Consider the following 10,748-nt stretch of genomic DNA (forward strand, 5'->3'; position numbering starts at 1 on the left):
TACAACTCAAAGTCTGGATCTATCAAACCGCGTATTCATAAGAGATGCTTGCCCGTCACCAGAAAATCTTCTTGGGCACAGCAGCACAACCCCTGATCACTAGACAGGCTGTGGCACAACCCACAGTGTATCATGTCCAGGTAGGTCCTTAAGGCATACTAAACTGCATCCTGTCAGTCTTGGATTGACTGGGCAAAAGCATTCCTGAATTGGTCAGAGATGGTCGGAAAGATCTCGCTAGCCATATTCCAAAGGGTGAATGTACAGTATCCCAGCAGGCAGACAACATTCATGGACCTCAGAGACAAACTGATGCAGGAAAAGGCTCCTCTTCCAGATGATTCAGTGTGTTTCAGTTCCCTATCTGGCAGGACAGTAGAGAATTCATTGGGATTCACCTGGTCATTGTTTTGTTAAAGGGCTGCAAGTGGCCGGCCCAGGCTGCAAGATTTTGGTCAGCAGATTTGTCTTACTCTGTATCTTAAGTAGCTGAAGGTCTGAACTTCTACTACTCTGTGGGTGACTACCATAAAAGAGGTACTCTCCGCAATGGGGAGTCCCCACAGGGGAGTCCAGATCTGTCACAGGAGTATCCAGGCCACTGGCATTCTGAAGATCTAAATATAGGCTGGCATAAGTATAATGTGACAGCATTAAATTATCTGCCTCCTTGCCGTCAAGCTCATTATGCAGAACATTTTGAAGTCCTTAAACAATGTCAGAATTTGATCTGAACAAGACTATGGTAGTACTAGCATCGTTTGAGAGGCTTGGGCTCATCCAAAGTGGAGAATTGCAAGACATAGGCCAGGCACGGGTCAACGTTGGCTCTGGATCAGAAACAGGCACCGGGGTCTGATATGGAGCAGGCGCCGCTAGTGTCAAGGCCGCAATATCTCGGAATCGGGAAGAAAGGACCATTTACACTGAATAATTCATAACTTTTACAACTGACCGGGAGGCGGTTGTCATATTGGAGGACTGATTTAACCAGGAAAGACTGACCACCACGAGAAAGATAAGGGAATTCATTTTGAATTTTAGCGCCCTTCAGGCGCAATCGAGGCGCAGCTCGAGGTTTTTGGTCACACAACCTCTAAAGAACCAGCTGATTATTGTTCCTTTGCCCTCGTCCTGAGGAGGCCAATAAGATTTCAGAGGCTGAAACACGTCCGCATCTTCGCGTCAGCGAAGAGTGCCTTCCTTAACCTTAAGCTTCTAAACAAAATAAAACCTTTTATCCCGCCCAAAGATCTTAAGCAAGCCACCCAAGCATTGGTGCTGTCAAGACTAGACTACGTAAACGCAGTCCTTTCCGGAATAGCTAAAACACACCTTGCTCCCTTGAAAACAACTCTCAATGCGGCTGCCAGGATGGTTACTGGAGTTGAGAAATTTGATCATATCTCTCCTGCTCTCAAAGAACTCAAGTGGCTTCCTATAGAACTGCGGGCGAACTTCAGAACAGCCTGCCTCAACCACAAAGCCCTTCACACAGGCAAACCCGAATATCTGGTGGCCAAACTCAAAAAAGCTGGCCAGAGCAGGACCCTCAGAAGCTCCAACACCTTACTCCTCATCCCGCAAAAATCACGAAAACAGAAAAACGCCGCCAGGTCCTTCACCGGCAACGCGCCTAAAATCTGGAACTCTATTCCCCGCACATCAGAACTATTCCATCCTTTGCTAAATTCAAAAGATAACTCAAAACCCTTTTCCTTGACCGATCCCTGACGAACAGATAGGAGCAGCTGGAGCCTGGAGATTCACACTTCCCTCCCCGGATCCGATGTCAGTCAGGATCTTGATATGGACCCTCCACCGCTTTGGCACTGTGACTCTTATTGCTGAACTGTCTTGCCTTACTGTACTTTGTGCTGCTATCTTTTCCCATGGTATGTAACCGATGTGAGGCGCTCCGATACCCTCCGGTCAGGCTAGCGCTATATAAAACTTCTTAAATAAAATAAATAAATACATGAACTATGGAGGAGTCCTGATGGGATTTAAAATGAGTTTTTTATAAAATATGTTTTGTGACATCAGAGAGCTACAAGAAAAGGGTGGTGTTGCCTCTATGCACACATTTTTGGGCTACCTTCTAGTGGACTGCCTTAAATAATTAATGTATTCAATGTTTTGGCATTGGAGCCTGGTGTTAATTCTTTGACGTTCACCCCGGCAGATTGAGTGATTCGGAGGAGACGAAAAGCAAATTGGAAATTGTAAGGAATCCTGGACACCCAAGACCTCACTAGGTGATTGCCCAGCAGTATTGACACTACATTTTAATTTGAAATACAGGACTGGAACCCTGTTTATTCATATCTATGACGCTTCCGTTGGCAGATCCAGACACGTGAAGAAACTATATATGGGGTCCCGACCAGTCACGCCTTGCTCAGGTAAGCTGTGTACCAGTTAGTCAACTAGCACTCATTCTGTGACACCAACCCCTTAGCATTAATATGGACTACATTATTTGGCAGGTTTGCCCGGACCTGAGCTTAACTGCGCTTGCTCGAGGGGACTGACACTAGACACTCAACTGTAAGTTTTTTTTGGTCAATCCAATGAGAGAATTTGTGAGGTATATGCCTGATGAAGTGTGTAAGACTGTCTCTTGTTTTTCATTTCATTTTTCAGACACTCAGCTAGTATTTCAGCAGATTCTGTCTGCCATCTGAATAAGGTAGGCTGGTGGCAGCGGTGGTTGCCTCTGTTTTAGTTTAGTGGTGGTTGTAACCTTCTAAAATAAGATGTGTTGTTTCTTTCCTTTTTAGAACTACATGGTCCTGATGAGAACCCTATAACATGTCGGGTTCGAAACGCGTCGACCTTCTTTTGTTTCTGTGTTGTCTAAACCAACCAGTTGTACATAGATTGTCCGCTAGGCGTACTGCAAATTAGCGCTTTATTAAGTAAAACTGTGGTTGTTTTGATTTTGTCGTGCACTTTAGTGAGATTTTTTAGGAATCATTTGGATGCTTGTCCTTGGTTGTGTGAGTGGACCCCCCCCCCGGTCTGTGGCCACTAAAAATGTGTTAGTATTGTGAAATTGGGCCCGGCCTGTCATGGTGGGTGTATGGTGCGAGTGATGTGTTCAAGTGATTGTGGAGTCTGAGTGTTGGTATGAGTGAAGAGTTGCATTGAGTGTGTGTCTGTGTCTCTATTTTCTGAGTAGCACTGAGTTAGTTGGTTGTCCATATTTGTATTGTATATATTCACTTGTATATGTAGAAAATGTGGGTAGTAAGCAAATATAAAAAAAAGCGTTTAGCCAAAATAAAAAAGAGTTATGGCACTATGAACAGTGTGGACCTATATGTTTAGTTGCTTTGGGTCTAGAGATCAAATAAGTTAAGGAGTTGTGCTCAATATTGGCATCTGTTCTGTTTTGTTATTTAAAAGGGCATACACCTATGTTAGAAACGTACTTTAGGGTATTGGTAACATTACGTTGTGTATATTAATGTCTATGTGATGTATTTTTTCTTTTTATGTATAGCCTTTTATGTATAACTGTTTGTTGTTTCATTATTTTTGTTATCTTCATTGAAGGTCGGTCCCATTATGTATGTGTTCTCTATATCAATTTAGGTAATCCGTGTTTATAGGATTGTAGGACTATTAGTGAGGGTAATTGACTGTTCCCTACACGTTCATAAAAGTTACATATTTATTCCTCTGTATCATTGTTCTTCTCTACATGCTAGTGTCAAGGCCAGCACCAGAGCAGGTGGAAACGACGAGGTCTCCAGCTCAGGAGTGGAGGCATTGGTTGGCACCGGTGGGCAAACAAGAAGGCCCTGATTAGTCGACTGCTCAAGAAGCACTGAGAAGTGACCATTCCCTGGACCTGCAACTCGCAGGCTGCGAGCGCTAAGTATAGGGTGGGGCAGAGGGCTAGGGAGCATATACACTCTTGAACTAGTGCTGCAGAGCCTCTCTGGTGTTTGGTAACTTTCTGATACCCACAGATCTCTTCCAGATTCTTGCTACTGCTGCTAAATCTTCCTAATCATTAAATATAAAGAGGGGATGCTGTACAATCATGCCCAGTGAGCGTGCTAGTAGGCTGTGGAGCTGAAGGACTTACAGGACTTAAGCTGAGACATAGACTGTCAATCATAACCACAGAACCTGATTTTGATGTGGATTCAGAATCATATTTATTACATTTTTAATGATCTCAAATTAAAACTCTGGCCGAACAGACTGAGATATAGTATCACACCTTTCGACATAGGATTGTGCATATATGGACAACAGAATGTGAGACACGAGTAACCCCTAGTCTCCCTTCACTGGTTACTGTCCCTAAAATCTCCCTGTCCTATAACCAGAGAGACCAAGACTGAAGATACTGGGCACGGTGGCAATTCTTTCAGTCATTACAAATTAATGGGGTAACCCGATAAACGCCACAGGACCTGGGTGCATTATATTATGAAACAAGCATTTGAAATGCAATAGGTCTCGCATTAGGAAAGTTTGAGCTACTGTTATTGGAAATGACACATTTTTTATTTATGTCTTGGTTTTTAAAATACCGAAATTAATAGCGTTGTCATTTACAATGCCAATAGTTTTAACTTTTGCAAATGTGACACATGTCGCATTTGAAATGCAATATGTGTTGTATTTACGTGACTTAGATGTATTGATATTACAAATAACAATGGCTTTTATTTTTTTTAAATCATTATTACTTAAATAAAAGTTATTGTAATTTATAATGGCAATGGCTTAAACTTTTGTAAATAACTTTTGTGAAGATTATGTTCATTGTATTTTATTGTGACGAAAATCCAAGAACAGAAGTGAAATATTAACATCTTTTTGTGACATTTGTAATAAAGCTTCAAATATTGAGAGAACATATTTGAACCAGTTGTTTTTGAACGGTTGCACAGATTGATGCTGTGGTGGCGCTGAGTCATGTTGTGGTGGCGACGAGTGATGCTGTGGCGTTCAGTGATGCTGTGGTAGCGCATAGTGATGTTGTGGTGCCCCTGAGTGATGCGTGATGGTGCTGAGTGATGCTGTGGTGGTGCGATAGATAGAGGGAGGGCGATAGATAGATAGAGGGAGGGCGATAGATAGATAGAGGGAGGGCGATAGATAGATAGAGGGAGGGCGATAGATAGATAGAGGGAGGGCGATAGATAGATAGAGGGGGGCGATAGATAGATAGAGGGAGGGCGATAGAGGGAGGGCGATAGATAGATCGATAGATAGAGTGAGGGCAATATATATATATATACAGACAGATCGAGTGAGGGCGATCGATAGATAGAGTGAGGGCGATAGAGTGAGGGCAATAGTTAGATAGATAGAGTGAGGGCGATAGTTAGATAGAGTGAGGGCGATAGTTAGCTAGATAGATGGATAGATGGATAGATGGATAGATAGATAGATAGATAGATAGATAGATAGATAGATAGATAGATAGATAGATAGATAGATAGATAGATAGATAGATAGATAGATAGATAGATAGATAGATAGATAGATAGATAGATAGATAGATAGATAGATAGATAGATAGATAGATAGATAGATAGATAGATAGATAGATAGATAGATAGAAGGCGATAGATAGATAGAGTGAGGGCAATAGATAGAGAGAGTGAGGGCGATCGATAGAGTGAGGGCGATCGATAGAGTGAGGGCGATCGATAGAGTGAGGGCGATCGATAGAGTGAGGGCGATCGATAGAGTGAGGGCGATAGATAGAGTGAGGGCGATAGATAGAGTGAGGGCGATAGATAGATAGATAGATAGATAGATAGATAGATAGAGTGAGGGCGAAAGATAGAGTGAGGGCGATAGATAGAGTGAGGGCGATAGATAGAGTGAGGGCGATAGATAGAGTGAGGGCGATAGATAGAGTGAGGGCGATAGATAGATAGATAGATAGATAGAGTGAGGGCCATAGATAGATAGATATAGTGAGGGCGATAGATAGATAGAGTGAGGGTGATAGAGTGAGGGCGATAGATAGAGTGAGGGCGATAGCTAGATAGAGTGAGGGCGATAGATAGAGTGAGGGCAATAGATAGATAGATAGATAGAGTGAGGGCGATAGATAGAGTGAGGGCGATAGATAGAGTGAGGGCGATAGATAGAGTGAGGGCGATAGATAGATAGATAGATAGATAGATAGATAGATAGATAGATAGATAGATAGATAGATAGATAGATAGAGTGAGGGCGAAAGATAGAGTGAGGGCGATAGATAGAGTGAGGGCGATAGATAGAGTGAGGGCGATAGATAGATAGATAGATAGATAGATAGATAGATAGATAGATAGATAGATAGATAGATAGAGTGAGGGCCATAGATAGATAGATATAGTGAGGGCGATAGATAGATAGAGTGAGGGTGATAGAGTGAGGGCGATAGATAGAGTGAGGGCGATAGCTAGATAGAGTGAGGGCGATAGATAGAGTGAGGGCAATAGATAGATAGATAGATAGATAGATAGATAGATAGATAGATAGATAGAAGGCGATAGATAGATAGAGTGAGGGCAATAGATAGATAGATAGATAGAGTGAGGGCGATAGATAGAGTAAGGGCGATAGATAGAGTAAGGGCGATAGATAGAGTAAGGGCGATAGATAAAGTAAGGGCGATAGATAGAGTGAGGGCGATAGATAGAGTGAGGGCGATAGATAGAGTGAGGGCGATAGATAGAGTGAGGAAGGGTGCAATCTATAACACCTTGAACGATTCGTTTAAAACAAAATAAGGTAAACACTGTGTATCACTCTATTCATGTACATTTTAGCAAATGAATGCAATAAATACAAGCTGCAGATGGTTTACGTATTTGTTAGTTTAGGCGTACATAAAATGTTACGTTAAAGATTAAAACTGCATCTTAATCCATTTAAATAAAGTAAGAAGCAGTAATTTAACAAACAAATATATATATATATATATCACTCTAAACACTTAATCAGGCGAGGTTTGTGAAATTACATCAGCTTGATTTACCATTAAAATCTTTTATTATTATTATTATTATGCGTTCTTATATAGCGCTCGATTACCCGTAGGCATCTCGGCGCTTGCCTTGGGAACCCGTCCTGGCTTTTTTCCCTGAGAGATACCCATACTGGGCATCCCCAAGGTGAAAGCCAGGCATTCCGCCGCGGGGGGCCGTCGTGGAGATTAGGCAGGCTAATGCCCAGAGCTGCAGAGTGTGAACCCGTGATTTGAGTAGGCACCGAAACGAGAATTATCAAGTCCGTGGATATTTGGGCTCAAGACCCTGCCGCGTCGGGAATTGAACCCTGGTCCCGGGTCTGACCTCTGCTTCAGGGTCTGCCTCCTCTAACCAGTGAGCCACACTTCAGCAGCTAAAGTGAAACGTAATTTCATGAACCGTCTGTGTGCCATGGTACTAATAATTTATTTTTAAGTAAACAAGAAGCAATATGATCTGGTCTTTTTATACCCAGCACCCCCATCATGTGTTCCTCACCACGCTCTTTGCTGCTGGCAGGCGGGCTGTGTGCAGCTGAAGGCATGTTGAAGGAGCAGGAACAGAGGGAGGAGGGAGGAGTGCGAGGAGGCAACAAATGGGACAAACCTAGTGAGTAGTAGAAAAGAACAAGCATTGGAAATGCAATAGGTCTCGCACCATTAGAGTTAGTGCTTTTAGAATTGTTTATGGGTTTTTTTTGTAAATGTTTAGCATTTTTGTTTCCTGTAGCCTATGCTAAAGAATTACAAATAAAAAAAGCCATAAACCTTTCTAAAAGCTCTAACTGAAATGGTCTGAGACCTATTGCACTGTGTGAGGGTGAGGGGTTGAGGGTGAGTGAGGGTGAGGGTGAGGGTGAGGGTGGGTGAGGGTGAGTGAGGGGTTGAGGGTGAGTGAGGGTGAGGGGTTGAGGGTGAGTGAGGGTGAGGGTGAGTGAGGTGTTGAGGTTGAGTGAGGGTGAGTGAGGGTGAGGGTGGGTGAGGGTGAGTGAGGGTGAGTGAGGGTGAGGGTGAGTGAGGGTGAGGGGTTGAGGGTGGTGAGGGTGAGGGTGAGTGAGGGTGAGGAGTTGAGGGTGAGTGAGGGTGAGTGAGGGGTTGGGTGAGGGTGAGTTAGGGTGAGGTGTTGAGGGTGAGTGAGTGTGAGGGTGAGGGGTTGAGGGTGAGTGAGGATGAGTGAGAGTGAGGGTGAGTGAGGGTGAGTGGTTGAGGGTGAGTGAGGGTGAGTGTGGGTGAGGGTGAGGGTGAGTGAGGGTGAGGGTAAGTGAGGGTGAGGGGTTGAGGGTGGGTGAGGGTGAGTGAGTGTGAGGGGTTAAGGGTGAGTGAGGGTGAGGGTGAGTGAGGGTGAGACCTAAAAACGACTTGAAAAAACAAGATCACACAGAAAACCAGCTTCTACTTCAAGTTATTTGTTGGAGCCCTCACACCTCTCAGAAAGTAGGCACTCTGAACTTTTTTTAAATGTATTTTCTTTTCTTTAATGGTACACATTCGCAACTCAAAAGTGTAAAGGAGTTGATAAACCAAAGGAACAGTGAATTATATTTAATTTCGATAATTTTATGGAGATTTCATCGACCTCTGCAGCAACAGCATGTCTGTCTGCATGCGTTTGTGTTTGGGAGAGAAATAAAACGTGTCTTGCAAATCACCTGTGTACCAGGTATGCTGGAGTCTCCGAAATACGATTTATTATTAATGTTAATACATGACAACATACACAAGAAGCACCTTCTCTACATGCTACCACGCGAGAATGAGCATGTTAAACTCTGCAGAGCACACTTTGGCATGAAGCACCCGGCTGCGGTGCGGTGTACAGTCTGTCTGCAAATAACTCGGCGCTGGCAGGCAATTAGTGTGCATGAACAAGTGAAGTTTTTATCGCACCGACCACGCGCGCTGAGCTCTGAGGAACATTCCCTAAATGTGCTGATATTTTGTGAAACGGGCACATGCCAAATGCGTGATGTGTGGCGCTGCTCAGTGAGACACAACACCACAACTTAAAAACAGTGTTCACAACAAGTTCTCACTTCCACTCTCTTGACAAACAACAGGCATGTCTAATTCGATATCAGCACGTTGTTATTGTTCACGTGCTCCTGAAAAGTAAAGTTATTTTCACATGCTGTGTTAGCTTTTCATGTAGCGCGGTACTTGTTAAAGCATATAGCACACCTTTGTTAGCGGAACTTGAATTTCAACACACAGCATTTACTGTTCGTAATACATGCAGTTCTGATTATGTAAACATCATTAAAATGCTGTGTTGCACCTTTCAGTTATCTGAAAGAAAACGCATTGATAAATCATTTAAATACAAAGTACCCTAAATGTTTTTCGACTGGGTTAATTACTTGGTTTGATTTGAATTCACCTGCGCCTAGCACCGCGATGCCATCCAAACAGCTACATTAGAACAACTACTTCACTTTACAGACACTTCTGTGCGAAAGTTTAAGTTTGAGACCAACAAGAAGTAACCATACCGAACATGAAAAGAGTATGGGGCTATACAAATAAAAATAAACAACACGCAATTCCTTTCCCGCATTAAAACACCGCCCAGCCGAGAAGAAAGTCACAAACACCCAACTCCAATGACATTCCAACTTCAAAGGAGCCAACAGAAACACAGGAAACGAAAGAAAACTGCTGCAGAGAAGCTCTTCCAACTGCACAAAAGCCAGACACCTACCTAGGAGCGAGGAAACGCTGCATCCACCGGCGTCAAGGCGAAGGAAAAGTTAATCACTAGTGAAAAAAAAAGCGAAAGAGAAAGCAGGGTAACCTGACCCAGGAGGGGGGAGGAGGGAGGAGAAATGCGTCTCGGCCGGAGCAGGGGGCGGAGCAGGGAGAGCGGGCTTTGAAATGCACTTCACACGGCCGGCCGGTCGTGAAACTGAAAGCATGGCCTTTGATGCCGCAGGGGGTGGAGCGGCACCAGCTGGGAGAGTAGGCAAGGCAGGCGGCTGGGGGCATGTGCACGCGCTTTTAAGCTCAATGCGCATGCGCATTGAGCTTAAAAGTCACGGGCACTGCAAGGAATCGCCACGATTCCTTGCAAGTTGGACAAAGAGTGGCTAAGCCCCCATAGTCTCGCTTGCTCGATGCGCATGCGCATCGACAGGCGAGACCTAAAAATCACATTGTATCAGCACGGCGCCTGCTTTCATAATTATAAAGCGGGTGCCCAGTATTCTGTTGACAAAGCCAATAGCTGCAAGTCTGCAGTCCAGCCTTGCAGTTATTGGCTTTGTCAACAGAATACCGGCGCTGTGCTGAAAGTGCGGTGTCAGAGAGAGACAGAGAGGCGATGGGTGCACCCTGGAGTGGTGCGAGCGCGCTCGCTTGGGAAAGCAGTCCATGCCACATAGCAACATTATGACTGCGTTCCATGGCACATAGAAAATAAATATAGCCTGGGGTAAACTGCTATGTTTCACTAATTTACTGTGCGGCATTGATCAACAGCTGCTTGCTCTCAGTGAATAGTGTAGTATGTGCTTGCTCTGGCTATGGATTGTACACAATCTAATTTCAGCTAAAGACACATCATCTATTTTTTGCAACCATAACCAGTTAGAATATATGTTATGTTATTTTATTTTTATATAGTGCAAATCACCACTGGTCTCTAAGCGCTTCAAAGAAGGAGCAGGGCACTGCATGGCTGCAGGGAATATACTTACTTGTTGTAACGCTACCATAACAGTGCGCATGCGAAGAGCGGCGTGGTATTGTTTTAAAA

Source organism: Lissotriton helveticus, chromosome 9 (assembly GCF_964261635.1).
Source record: "Lissotriton helveticus chromosome 9, aLisHel1.1, whole genome shotgun sequence".
Lineage (NCBI taxonomy): Eukaryota > Metazoa > Chordata > Amphibia > Caudata > Salamandridae > Lissotriton > Lissotriton helveticus.